The 15,077-nt window shown below is 44.2% G+C and overlaps 1 protein-coding gene across 4 annotated transcripts in view; it reads left to right on the top strand.

The window, feature by feature from the left end:
* The window catches only part of LIPE (lipase E, hormone sensitive type), a 99,924-nt gene that overhangs the window by 23,335 nt on the left and 61,512 nt on the right, over positions 1 to 15,077 (top strand). Inside the window, exon 1 of one of the 4 annotated variants that reach the window (XM_068241516.1) lies at positions 10,109 to 10,127. The exons of the other annotated variants lie outside the window; for them this stretch is intronic. The gene's annotated coding sequence lies outside the window, so the exon portion shown is untranslated. Of the gene's footprint in view, positions 1 to 10,108; positions 10,128 to 15,077 lie in introns of those variants that run through there. 4 annotated transcript variants of the gene reach the window in all.

Genomic DNA, 15,077 nt, shown 5'->3' with positions numbered 1-15,077 from the left:
ACATCCTGCGCCCACGCAGCCACTCACCGATGCTCCAGTCCCCGCTGCTGGTTCACTTCAGAATTTGCGACTTCAGAGTTACAAAACCACTGCGCCTGGGTGGCCGCATCCTCGCTCGCCTGTAGAGGCGCAGACCGTACTGCACACGGTACGCTCTTGGTAATGTCAGCAGGACAGAGGACGCAGCCGTGCAGGCGCAGTGGTTTTCCGACCTTAAATTTGCAAATTCCGGAAGTGAACCGGTGGAAGGTAAGTTCAACTCTTCCCCCCACCTCACATACCAGTTGCCTGGCAGCCCTACTGATCTATTCAGCTGCAGTAGTGTCTGAATATCACCAGAAACAAGCATGCAGCTAATCTTATCAGATCTGGTAATAATGTCAGAAACACCTGATCTGCTGCATGCTTGTTCAGGGGCTATAGCCAATATTATTTGAGGCAGTGGATCAGCAGGATAGCCATGCAACTGGTATTGTTTAAAAGGAAATAAATATGAAAGCCTCCATATCCCTCTCATTACATTTGTCAGTTATAGGAAAGCCACTAAGTAATAAGTGTGAAGCAAGTGAATGCTAGAATTACAATTCCCAGTCACTAGTGAAGATCACTATGTGCAACTTGGCAATTGATAAAGTCAGTACCAAAGTCCTTATTAGTCATTGTCGTTGAGATGCAAATAAAGTTGAGATGATTGAAAACTATTAATTATTATGATACAGAATTATGCTTATTAGGAAAATCGTAAGGTGGCCACTAATGATACAATTTTCTGGTCGATTTTTATTTTATTTTTTTTAAGTTTGGTTTGCCATTTGCAGAAATATAAGTTTATTGTGTTAATACTTCATCCTACTGCCAATTACTGAATCTGGGAGAGCCTAAAGGGAACCAGAGACGAAGCTACTAAAAAAATAGGAAAGGATTTTATACATACCTGGGGCTTCCTCCCGCCCCAGCAGTCTGGATCGCTCCCACACCGCCGCATCTATCGCCGGTACCGGGTCCCGTCACTTCCGCCAGACGTGGCTAATTGTACGCATCCTCAGGGACTCCCTCTGTATCTTTACGCATGCGTCTGCACAGTACGGAGGGAGCGCAATGCGCTTGCATCGGGACCCGGTACCGGCGGATAGAGGCAGCAGAGGACGGCGGCGTGGGAGCGATCCAGGCTGATGGGGCTGGAGGAAGCCCCCCGGTATGTTTAAAACTGTTAGTTCGTCTCTGGGTCTCTTAAAGGTGGCCACACACCATACAATCAAAAGATCTAATTTTACACCAATTCAAAATATGATCGATTGTCCCAAAAAATCTAAAACTTTTGTTTTTGATCGAGAAATCTGATCCAATGTCTCGATTTTTTTGAGATTGGAAATGTTGGAAAAGTCAGACTAATTTTATCACGAATTTTATGGTGTGTGTGATGGATTGTGAAATTGTATTGAACCAGAAAAAATTGTATGAGGCCTCTTTTACACCAAGACGTTGCGTTTTAGGGGACGTTAAGGTCGCATAAAGTGCCCCTAACGCAACGCATGGTGGTGCTAAAGTTGGACGCTACATAGAGACACGTTATGCGTCTCTTGGTGCAGCGTTTTCGTTTCGATACTTGTAGAACGAAAACGGCGCATGTGTCAAGACTGTGGAGACCACGTGATTGGAACACTCCGCATTACGTGGTCCCGCCAGCCAATCGTTGCACAAAGCGGTTGCTCCAGGAAGTAAACACTGTACGTCACACAGTGCATAGTAATTAGCCATATGGCTAGGCACAATAGCTGACTCTCCTCCTCCAACATTACTGAGCATGTGCAAACAGTCTAACGCGGCTAAAACCACCTATAACGCACAGCATTCTGCACTTTCTCAGAACGTGCAGCGTTACACTGTAACGCAACGTGGGCACTGTAAACAGCCCATTGATTTTTCATTACTGTGAGTTGGGCTGCGTTACAGGCTGCTCTAATGTGCGCCAGTAACGTCCCACTCTGAAAGCAGCCTGAAACTATTCAGTACATACCAAACTTTACTTATTCACTTTTTTCTCTTGATCTTTCTAACCAGCCAATATTTTCAGAGTTTACAGTCTTTTAACTTGAAATTGCGGCAATTTTGAAAATATGTGTGTGGTACCTCAAAGATTCTGATCGAATCAGAAAATTGGATCGGAATGATTGAATCAAAATAAAAGAAAATTGTATGGTGTGTGGCCACCTCAAGCGCTTTGAGTCCTATGGGAGGAAAGCACAATAGAAATGTTGTTGTTGGTTCTTGGTAAGGCTGCACAGCAGGATATACTGATAAGGTGTCAGGCGTAGGGTGCTGTCATTGGATCTGCAGTGTTTAGTTCCATCCTGTGTACAATATTGATGAGCAGTGCTCCATGCAAGGAGCTCAGGCAATGGCAGATGCAGGCAGCTTCACCGCAGACATGGCGTCTTCAGACGGTAATTTATAAAGGCTTTATCTGGTGGTCGTGGTTGCAGATATTGGGCATGGAATGAATGAATGGTTTGCACGTTGTTAGTGCTGGTCTGGGTGAAAAGCTCTCCCAGATACCAAAGGCATTAAAAGTCCAAGCTTTGCTGCTCAACCTCCCGAGGTTCCTCCTGAAACTGCACTCTGGAACTTGTAGTTCCTAAACAGCTGCTGACTTAAAGGGAACCTGAAGTGAGGTATATGGAGGCTGATGTATTTATTTAAAGGGAACCCGAGTTTAGAAGGATATGGAGGCTGCCATATTTATTTCCTTTTAAGCGATACCAGTTACCTGGCAGCCCTGCTGATCCTCTGCCTCTAATACTTTTAGCCATAGACCCTGAACAAGCATGCAGCAGATCAGGTACTCAGACTCGGCTGACCCAAGTTTTACTGGATTAGCCATATGCTTGTTCCAGGGTGTTGACTCTGACACCTCGTATGCCAGAAGATCAACAGGGCTGCCAGGCAATATGCATTGTTTAAAAGGAAATATAGCAGCCTCCATATCCCTTTAATTTTAAATTAAGTAACTGGTATTGTTTAAAGGGGTTCTGTGGACATGAGCGGGAGTGAGGATGCAGACACAGTTGCATTTGTCTAGTTAGTTAACCGGCTGAGGGGATCGGAGGATCTTAGAGCACGGTGCGGGACAGGACAGCTGCAGGGGGCCGGTAGGAACTCCCCAGGTAAGTGTCAGTTTTTGTTTTTATAAAGAACCACAGAACCCCTTTAAAGGGAAATAAATGTGGCAACGTCTGTATTCTTCTGTCTTCAGGTTCCCTTTTAATACTTCTGTAACTACTGAGCATACATTGTCATAACTCTTTGTTTGTAATGGAATACAAAATGTCATAACTATCAGATGTTGTGGGCAGGAGTTCATATAACCTCAGATCAGATCAAAGTCCAGATCCTGGTTGTAATCTGTATACCGTAGGCAGGAAACAATTTGTGACTCAACCAAACGTCAGATGCAAATCCATATTGGTAAATAAATATCACAGCATAAAATGGCACAATGTTTGTGGCCAATGTAGCCCTTTTATCAAATGCCAGAGAGAGCTACATAGTCTCAAACATACTGCTTGATAAAGGGATACACATGACTAAAACATTGCTGGACAAAGGGATACCCTGGTTTCAAAATATTGTGCTTGACAAAGGGATACTGTGGTTCCAAACGTTGTGCTTGACAAAGGGATACACTGCCCCAAACATTGTGTCAATACAAAAAACATTTGTTGCATTTTTCACCTGGCGGACTGAAAGCGTCAGAGCTGTAACCACTAAGGCGTGCTCAGTAGGCAGTAGCAGTGTTAGGGAGTCTAGCTTAAGAACTCCTTACTAAATAGGTGCTGGCTTACTGAACAGGAAGAGCCGAGATTCGAATGCAAAGCCCTAGACCATTACACTGTGCAGCCACTGTGTTTTAACCTCCCAGGCGTTCTGGACGAGCTGAGCTCGTCCAGTAACGCCGCTGTGCACGGCTCCGGCCCTGCTGGACCGATTTGCACACATTTTTTTTTTTTTTTAGAAAACACGCAGCTAGCTGCGTGTTGTACGCGATCGCCGTCGATTCGCCGCTACCTGACGCACAACAGGGTGTGTCCCCCCCCCCCCCCCCAGGGGACCCCTGCGCAGCCTGGCCAATCAGTGCCAGGCAGCACTGTGGGGTGGATCGGGATGCCCTGTGACGTCGATGACGTCATTTTGATTGTTGCCATGGTGACGGGGGAAGCCCTAAAGGAAATCCCGTTCAGAATGGGATTTTCTTATGGACAAGCGCGCCGGTGGTGATAGGAGGGGTGGGAGGGACACCGCAGGGGGGGGGGGCATCATGTAGCTATCGATAGGCTAGCTACATGATAGAAAAAAAAATATGCAAAAAAAACCTTGGAATCAGAACGCCAGGGAGGTTAATTAAAGGATACACGGGTCCCAAACAGTCCTGCTTGACAAAGGCGTACACAGGGTTCAAATTTGCTTGAGAAAGGAAAACGCTGGCCCAAAACATCATCCTTGTGAAAGGGAAACCTTGGCCCCAAACATCGTGCTTGAGGCTCCTTTCAGGAGTGGCTGATTTTTTTCTTTTTCAATCAATTTTTATGTAAATTCAATGGTGTAAGATGGATTATCAATTACTCCATTTATGGACCCAAGCATTTTTTTTTTTCAGTTTCAATCATTTTATTTTTTTGAGATTGGGGGAAAAATTTAACACGTGTGTGTGATATATCGTGATATATCAGTCAGATTTTTAAAATGTTACAGTCAATCAGAAAAATATATTCTAATTTTTTTAATTAAAAAAAAAAAAAGAAATTGTGTGTGTGCGTGCGTGCGCGTGTTTACTGAATGTGAACATGAGGTAATTTCCTTTTTTTTTTTTTTTTTTTTAACAAATCATTTTATTGATTTTAATACAACAAAACATTGCCATGAGGCCACAACAGGACAGAATTAAGCTTATATACAATCAGAGGTCAACAATATCATAAATCATAGTACAGGATACTCTAGTACATAGTGGCTCCTTCCTAGATATTCTTTTAAGAATTGTCCATAGCGTCCAGGGAGCCCAAATTGTTTCAGGAGCATTAGATAGGTAATTTCCTTTTAAACAGTGTACATTGCCTGGCTATCCTGCTGACTCTCTAGCTCTAATACTTTCAGGGCTGGTGCACACCAGAGCAGTTCCGGAGCGTTTTAAAACGCTGGCTTTTTGAAAAGCTTAGAAAATCTCTCTAAACATGCCTAGAATGGCTCTGAGGATCTGCTAGAGGTGTTTGGTGTGCACTGGCCCTTAAGGTGGCCATACACTGGCCCGATTCCCGGCCGTTTCGACAGCAGATTCGATCCTGGGATCGAATCTGCTGCCAATCGTTCGCGGTAAACGCCGCCGACGATCCGATTTCCTCCCGAAATCGGATCGGTCCGTCGATCGCGCCGTGCGGGAAATTACCCTCGATCGCCCGCGGGTAAAGTGCGCGTCGCTAGCGGCGGCCGATCCGATGAAAAATACATTACCTGATGCGGGCTCCTGGGCGTCTTCTCTGCATCTTCTCAGCGCTGCACCCGCTCCATCCCGGCGCTTCCTGGGTCACTGCAGTGACCCAGGAAGTTCAAATAGAGGGCGCTCTATTTGAACTTCCTGGTCACGGAGTGACACAGGAAGCGCCGGGATGGAGCGGGTGCAGCGCTGAGAAGATGCCGAGAAGACGCCCGGGAGCCCGCATCAGGTAATGTATACGGGGGGGGGGGACAGGCGGCAGGAGCAGCTGAACAGATTGTGATCGGTTTCAGGCTGAAATCGATTCACAATCTGTTTGCAGTAAAGGCAGCCATACGATCCCTCTCTGATCAGATTCGATCAGATAGGGATCTGTCAGCTGGTCGATCTGATGGCACATCGACCAGTGTATGGCTGCCTTTAGCAAGCATGCAGCATATCAGATGAGAAAGCTGCATGCTTTTCAGGTGTGCGATTCAGACAGTACTTACCAGAAAGATCAGCAGCACTGCCAGGCAACTGTAAATATGGCAGCCTCACTTATCACATATCAGTCTCACTTTAGGTTGCTTTGATTAGTTTTAAGGTTTTTTTTTTTGTGTGTTTTTTGTTTTGTTTTTTCTTTCAATTTGAGAATTACAATCCAGGGCTGTGGAGTTGGAGTCGGAGCAATTTTGGGTACCTGGAGTTCGAGTCGGTGCTTTCATAAATTGAGGAGTTGGAGTCGGATGATTTTATACCAAATCCATAGCCCTGGTAAGTATTAGACTAAGGAGTTGGAGTCGAGGAGTCAGAGTTGGAGCCATTTTTGGTACCTGGAGTTGAAGACGGTAGTTTCATCAACTGTGGATTTGGAGTCGGATAATTTTTGTACTGACTCCACAGCCCTGTTACACAGAAAGTCGCAGATTTCATAGTGGGCGCTTAAATATCACACTATAAATAATCGTTTGTATGAGCACCGATAATTATCATTTTTTGCAGTTTTGATAATTATCCTTTTTTTTTTTTTTGGTAGGGAAAGGAGGGGTTAAGGTTAGGGGTGCGGGTGTTTTTAAAGGACAACTGGGCTGAGAGGTATGTGGAGGCTGCCATACTTATTTCCTTTTAAAGGACACCTGTAACGAAAGGGATATGGAGGCTTCCATATTTATTTCCTTTTAAACAATACCAGTTGCCTGGCAGCCCTGCTGATCTACTGGGCTGCAGTAGTGTCTGAATTACACCAGAAACAAGCATGCAGCTAATCCAGTCAGATCTGACAATGTCAGAAATACTTGATATGCTGGATGCTTGTTCAGGGTGTATGGGTAAAAGTATTAGAGGCAGAGGATCAGCAGGATGCCAGGCAGCTGATATTGCTTAACCACTTCCCAACTGAGGGGTTTTACCCCCTGACCACCAGAGCAATTTTCACCTTTCAGCGCTCCTTCCATTCATTCGTCTATAACTTTATTATTACTTATCGCAATGAAATGACCTATATCTTGTTTTTTCCACCACCAATTAGGCTTTCTTTAGGTAGGACATTATGCCAAGAATAATTTTATTCTAAATGTGTTTTAATGGGAAAATAGGAAAAAATGTATTATTTTTCAGTTTTCGGCCTTTATAGTTTTTAAATAATGCATGCTACTGTAATTAAAACCCATTAAATGTATATGCCTATTTATCCCGGAATAAAGGTGGAAATAAAGCTGCATTTTTTTCAGTTTTGCGTCCATCCCTAATTACAAGCCCATAGTTTATAAAGTAACAGTGTTATACCCTCTTGACATAAATATTTAAAAAGTTCAGTCCCTAAGGTAACTATTTATGTATTTTTTTTAAATTGTAAATTTTTTATTCTTTTTTAATTACAAAAAAAAAAAATTGGGGAGTGTGGGAGGTAAGGAGTTAATTTTTTGTGTAAAACTAGTTTCTTTGTGTCTAAAAAAATGCTTAGGGTGTAGTTTTACTATTTGGCCACAAGATGGCAACAGTAACTTTTTGTTTCATGCGACCTGCAAGCGTCCTTCCGGACGCTTGCGGACGCTTGCAAGAAGTAGAAAGAGGCTGGGAGTTTGTTATTGCTCACAATGATCGCGCTGCTCAGCCGAGCGGCAGCGGATCATTGCGGGGCTTAGATCAATGAACGGGAATGGATTTTCCCGTTCATTGATCTCTGAGCGAGCGGGCGGCGGCGTGTTTACTAGCGGCGGGCGGCGTGTTTACGAGCGGGAGCGCGGGCAGCGGCGGGAGTTTGCAAAGTACGGATTTCTCCGTCCCTGGGGGTTAAAGGATGGAAAAAGGGACAGAGAAATCCGTACGGGCGGGGGTAAACTGGTTAAAGGGAACCAGAGGCCCCAGGAAAAAGATACTATACATACCTGGGGCTTCCTCCAGCCCCATACGCACGGATCGCTCCCACGCCGCCGTCCTCCGCTGCCTGGATCCGCCGGTACCGGGTCTTGTCATGGCCGCCAGTCGGCCGGCAGACGCGGGCAATTGTCCGCATCACACGGGGCTCCCTCCATATACGTACGCATGAGCCTGCCTACTGCGCAGCCGCATGCGTACGGGTATGAAGGGAACCGCTGTGATGCGGACAATTGGCCGCGTCCGCCGGAAGTGACGGGACCTGGTACCGCCGATCCAGGAATCGGAGGATGGCGGCGTGGGAGCAATCCAGGCTTATGGGGCTGGAACAAGCCCCAGGTATGTATAAAAGCTTTTTCTTTTTTTTTTTTTTTTTTTTGTACGTTCCTCTCTGATTCCCTTTAAAATGAAACAAATATGGCAGCCTCCTTATCCCTCTCGCTACAGTTGTCCTTTAAACACTACTAGTTGCCTGGCAGCCCCAATGATTTATTTGGCTGCAGTAGTGTCTGCATAACACCAGGAACAAACACGCAGCTAATCTTTTCAGATATGACAAAAATGTCAGAATCGCTTGATCTTCTGCATGCTTGTTCAGGGGCTGTAGCTAATAGTATTAGAGGCAGAGGATCAGCAGGATAGCCAAGTAACTGGTATTGCTTGCTCTCGTTACAGTTGTCCTTTAGGTCTCGTTCACATCACACGCGTTGCGGTCCGTATTTCGCCAATGCGTGCGGGAGACAGACACGCACGAACATCAGAAGCGCATAGACTGCACTGTCTGATGTTCACACTGCATGCGTTGTGTACCAGTGCGGTGTGTGAACGCATGCTGCTCGCATTTTTTCCCAAAACGCATGGCTGATCAGCAACGCAATGCATGCAAACACAGATGTCGTGCGATTGTTAGTGTTGCGGTCCGATTTTTCCTGGGCATCTAAGTTTGACAATGTGAACGAGGCCCTAAGCTTAGTCATGGGGAGTGTTTTTGAGGAAAGGTGTGGTTGGGGGGATTAAAGGGGGCCACTAATGGTCCAATTTCTAGTGAAAAATCGTTAGAGCGATCAGAAATTCTGATCGGAAGAAAAATCGTTCAGTACACCATCAACAAACCAATGAAACGAACCAAAGCTTCCTATCTATCACAACCAATCAAGAAAATCCGAATTTTGGTTTGACAAAAAATCCAGACGATTTTTTTTTATAATCGTTCATAATTGATTGTGCCCATCAACTGACATTATTTTCAACCAATCCGATCAGAATTTCTGATCACTCTTTATTATTATTTAGTATTTATATAGCGCCGACATATATTACGCAGCGCTGTACGGTGTGTGTATATATATATATGTGTGTGTGTGTGTGTGTGTGTGTGTGTGTGTGTGTGTGTGTGTGTATATATATATATATATATATATATATATATATATATTGTCTTGTCACTAACTGTCCCTCAAAGGAGCTCACAATCTAATCCCTACCATTGCGATATGTCTATATTATGTAGTGTAAGTTCTGTAGTCTAGGGCCAATTTTAACGGGAGCCAATTAATTTATCCGTATGCTTTTGGAATGTGGGAGGAAACCGGAGTGCCCGGAGGAAACCCACAGACACGGAAAGAACATACAAACTCTTTGCAGATAGTGCCCTGGCTGGGATTCGAACCGGGAACCCAGCGCTGCAAGGCGAGAGAGCTAACCACTACGCCACCGTGCTGCCCATCTAATGATTTTTCACTAGAAATTGGACTGTTAGTGGCCACCTTAAGGTTAGGTGTTGGGTGGGCATCGTTAGAGGAAGGGCTCTGTGTGAGAATATTGTTAGTATTATTTACCGATATTTTACTATCGTAATTTACACGTTCAAAACTTAGAATATCTGTAAATTTACCGATATTCTATTTGCACAGATTGGGCCCCCATATCTCTCCACGCCTCTTTTTCATGTACACATTGTATAAGGCTTTTCTAGTTGTGCCTTTATTGATCCAGAGTCCTCCACTGATTAGTTCTGTCCCTCCTTTGCCATCATTTAGGTCATTTTTCTGCTGTGATACAACCCAGGGAAGCAGAGAGTGTGTCCTGCCAGATAACAGGGGCTGGAGGCCATAGTGTGTCCCCTTCCCCCTCCTGTGGAGTGATCAGCAGGCCGGCCCATCACACCACTGCTGGCCCTCTGCCTATTGGCCGCCTCTGACCTCTCACAGTTTCCCTAAACACTGAACAGTTACATGCTGCAACCCTGTGACAGAGCTGCAAGGGAGGCTTCACCCACACTGTGAGTAGTCATGCCCAGACCAGTCACTCCTCAGCACGCTCATTTTCATTGGACTTTGATGTACTTTTATTGCATGCACTTTGTATTTTTTTTTTTTTTTAATTGTAGTCATTTAAAGTTAGTTTTTAAAGAGAACCTGTCGATTCTGTGAGGCATGGTAACATATTTTTGCCAAATCTGAACCCAGTTACAGCAACAAATTCACCCTGGTTGCAGAGTAATGCTGAATACTCACCACAACGCGGAAGATGGATTGGGCGGCAAACGATTGCTCCTCAATCCATCTTCCGTAATCCCAAACTTGGAAACAAACTTCATGTGTGGGTGTTGAACAGTCGCATTAATAAACACGGGGGTCAATGGCAATCGGAATGACCGTCCACAATTGGATCCGCCATAATTGTCATTCAAAGCAACTATCTCACGCAATTGGCCATCATTGAACATTATTTAGGAGGAAGATGGATCCCAGCGATGTCCCCCAACGACAAGTGCTCCATTTTACCACAGACAACACGCGACGGGGGCAAATGGGAAGTCAAGCGATCACGGTACTTTGCACAGAGACGTCAGGGATCTTAAAGATCCCATCTGCTGTGACAGTCGTCGAAGCCGTGCGTCGCTAAACGTTGTTTGCGTTATCGCTCGCCTGTACCCACATTGCAAGATTGCGGAAACAATCGCTCGCTGCTCAAAAAATCACTGGTCTTTAGGAAATTGGTGTAGTGGGCGCGGCCTATAATAAACCTGCAGCATTTTCTGAGTGATTGCACTCCAATACAAAAGACCTGGATGCTTCAAAGTCGCCTTTCAGTCGTTTTAAAGCAATTGTGCAGCGATTTTACTACCTGAAACCCCAAAAAAATGAATGTTGCCAATCACAATCGATCTGCAAACGCAAGCACTAAAATAAAATCACTTAAAAAAATCGCTGTACAAAATGCTGGGAAAAACCCAGTGACGGCGAGGGCGGCTGCATGGACAATGCCTTGAGGGATTCTTGTGCATTTCCGCCTCACAGAAAATGACTGCATGCTCTCAGAGATGCTTGTTGGCTGAAGGAGAAATGGACCATTTCTGAATTATTTTCTGTAGGCCCAGACCTGTGCGGAGAGCTCTATACTGATCATCCATTCAATGTAAAAGGGATTACAATTAGCAATGCCAAAATCTGATGTTCAGCTACAGGTTATTCTGCAATTGTGGCGGTTTCTGAAGTTTATCAGCCCATTTTACACTATTGTAATCTTATCTCGTGTGACAGGTTCACTTTACTGCCCTTTTGTGTATATGTTATGGCCAGAACCCGAACTCTGAGCACTTCGGGTTGTGGCCATCTCACTGCGGCCAATGTCCAAAATGAATCTATTCCTGGGGGCTCCGTTCTTCTCTTACGGCTCTGGCTCCTTCCCCTGCCCCCTCCTATTGACTTCTGTCAGCCGGCGACACACTCATGCTTCCGGAGTCGTTCGTCACTGCAGGGAAGCAGGGATTCGTGCCCGTTCGCTCCTGCAGAGCGGGTGCTGGCAGAAGCAATGTCTGCAGCATTCCCGCTCTGCTTCCCTGCCGCGACGAAACGACTGGGTGTGTCCACAGCTGATATTAGTCAATAGGGGAAGGGGCGGGGGAGGAGTCAGGGGAGAGGAACGGAGCCACCAGTAATCCATTCACTTCAGGCATTGGCTGCAGTGAGACGGCCACTTCTAGTTTTGACCGTCCAGAATCCGAAGTGGGCCAGACTTCTGGCTGTAACACAAAATGGTACACAGGTTCAGCTTTATGCTGGAAACTCAGGATGCAATTTCCCGTCAGATCAATGGGTAATCTGATAGGAAGTTGCGTCATGTGTACATGTCCAAACTTCTCCCAATTGATAAGATCGATTTTCTGATAACTTCCCAAAATTGAAGTTATCGATCGGGAGCAGATCGGACATGACGGACATAGTGCGATCCCATCAATTGGACAGGAAGTTGCATTGTGCGTACCCACCATCAGAAACCTCTGTAAAAGTAGGTAGAAGCTGTGTTCTCTGTACCAATATCTCAGGATCTATCTAAAGATGGCCACACACCATACAATTAAATGATCCTATTTTTCTAGAAATTCGGTTAAACAGAAAAATCAAGAGCTTTTTTTCTTATTAGTTTGAGAAATCTGATCGAATTTCCCATTTTTTTCTATATGTTGGGAGTGGTGGATTTTTTCTGATCAGTTTTTATTAAAATTGAATGGTGTAAGGTATGTTGTCAATTTATTACTAGGACCCAAAGAATGTTTTTAGAGTTTTCCTTTTATTTTTTTCCTAATTGGGAAAAATGTAACGTGTGTGGTCAGTTTTTCAAGTTTTAAAATTAATCAGAAAGAATGGTTGTAATTCTTGAATTGAAGAGAAATATAATACAAAATATTGTATGGTATGTGGCCCCCTTAAAGAGACACTGAAGCGAAAAAAAAGTTATGATATTATGATTTGTATGTGTAGTACAGCTAAGAAATAAAACATTAAGATCAGATACATCAGTCTAATTGTTTCCAGTACAGGAAGAGTTAAGAAACTCCAGTTGTTATCTCTATGCAAAAAAGCCATTAAGCTCTACGACTTTCAAAAGTCGTGGAGAGGGCTGTCTTCTGACTTTTACTATCTCAACTGTTTACTTTTTCTCTGCCAGAGGAGAGGTCATTAGTTCACAGACTGCTCTGAAAGAATCATTTTGAATGCTGAGTGTTGTGTAATCTGCACATATTAGAGAATGATGCAATGTTAGAAAAAACACCATATACCTGAAAATAAAAATATGAGAATATTTTATTTGCTGCTAATCTTCTAGTAATTATTCATAGTACACAACCAATTCATTATATCATAATTTTTTTTCGCTTCAGTGTCTCTTTAAGGCAGGGGTCACACTTGCTAGATTTGCACATGTGCACCTCCCTCACTGAAGTGAATGGTCCGCTTGGGAATCGAAAATTATGGGGCTTTACTTCACTCTGGCTCTACTGCTACGTAAGGTGATCCTAGCTTTTCAACAAACCCCACAATACCCAGTTATATTATAGAATGTGTGTTGATAAACAGATTGACTTAAGCTTACAGTGCTCACATGTCCTACAAGTGTTTTTCATTGTTATCCATCATCAAAATGGCATTCCTGGCTTTGGGAGAATAGCATGTCCTCTTATTTCTATGAAGTTCACGGTCACTCTTGCCAAGTAGCCCCGCGTTGCTGTTTCTTGTGACTCACAAGTCCAAGCTGTTCTCTATCCAGCACGTGGTCCAGAAATCCATGTCGTCCTTCTTGCCATCTTTGGCCTGGGATATCTGTACAGAGGACGCAGTTGGTTTTCTTGTTTACAGATATCTAGATCCCTCAGGACAGATGGAAGAGGTCTCGCATCATGAGAGGATTTGTTTGCTTTTGATTGCGTGGGATAAAATATAGTTTGCTGCCAGGAAATTGGGGCAAGGAGCGATGCTCTCATGGATGACTACAAGATGGTGGAATGGGTTGAACTGTTTCCAGTGCTTCATCCTTGTTATGGCAAAACAAAATAACATTCTGCTGACGTGGTCAGGCACTAAGACAAGGTTCTGCTAAAGAAACAAATGCACAAGAATTGTAGATAATATGGATGACAACTTCACAGCCTACCAATTGAGCAATGATTCCTGAATTGTGCATGAGCAGTCCCAAGGCTGTGGGAGTGGGTACAAAAAAAACTCTGACTCCTCAATGCCAACCCCATGGCCCTTGCAGGGCTATAGAGTGGGTACAAAAATACTCAGACTCCTCAGTTTATGAAACCTCCAACTCCAGGTACCCAAAAATTGCTCAGACTCCACAGCCCTGTGCAGTATGCAGCCGCCCATCTTTGGAAGCACTCGGGGATACAGTTTGAATGGGGGACATCACTGGAACGAGGACACCAAGAGAGGACTATAGGATCCACAGCCCTCTCCATAGGTGAGTATCTGACTTTTTTTTTTTCTCCCCAAGTTCACGTCAGTATTGCTTTAAAGGAAACCTGAAGTGAGAAGAATATGGAGGTTGCCATATTTAGTTCCTTTTAAACAATACAAATTGCCTGGCAGTCCTGTCAATCTTTCATACATCAGTAGTGTCTGAATCACGTACTTGAAAAAATAGTTTTGTTTAAATTATTCTTCATTATTATTATTCATGGTGGCTGCATGGTGTAATGGTTAAGGGCTCTGCCTCTGACACAGGAGACCAGGGTTCGAATCTCGGCTCTGCCTGTTCAGTAAGCCAGCACCTATTCAGTAGGAGACCTTAGGCAAGTCTCCCTAACACTGCTACTGCCTTTAGAGCACGTCCTAGTGGCTGCAGCTCTGGCGCTTTGAGTCTGCCAGGAGAAAAGTGTGATATAAATGTTACCGTATTTCTCTTGTCTTGGAACTTAGAACGCCCCTCGTTTACTTTAAATATGCTTTATAGGTGATTTTCCACTCTGACCTCTGTCCACAGACAGTGCAGGAGCTGGCTTGTTCAGACCTCAATAGATCGAGAAGTGAAGGTGGATCAGCACAATGTCGGTGAAAAAAATATTAACTTTATTTCAATCCATTGAAAAATCGAGCATAAAAAGCATCCTTACGCCATCATGGTGGTGGAAGACGTTTTTATGCCTGATTTTTTTACTGAATTGAAATATTTACTGTAATATTTTTTTCACCGACATTGTGCGGATCCACCTTCACTTCTATAAGTATGCTTGTGCATCAGTGGCATTTGCAATACCATTTCTATACAAAAGTGGAGTCACACTTATTCTAATCTCAGGTAGAGATTTCAAGACAGGTGATTCTCTCTGGTACGAGCAATGAAAAGCTAAATTCACTCCAGCATTGAGCAGCAGGTAAAAGATGGGGGCACACAGATGGAAAAGTGGATGTGGGAGGAGGAGTTCAATGGCGGCGTTCAAACT

The sequence above is a fragment of the Hyperolius riggenbachi genome, chromosome 6 (genome assembly GCF_040937935.1).
Source record: "Hyperolius riggenbachi isolate aHypRig1 chromosome 6, aHypRig1.pri, whole genome shotgun sequence".
NCBI classification, from domain to species: domain Eukaryota; kingdom Metazoa; phylum Chordata; class Amphibia; order Anura; family Hyperoliidae; genus Hyperolius; species Hyperolius riggenbachi.
Note: the sequence above shows the minus strand (reverse complement) of the source record. Positions and strands in the feature narration are given on the sequence as shown.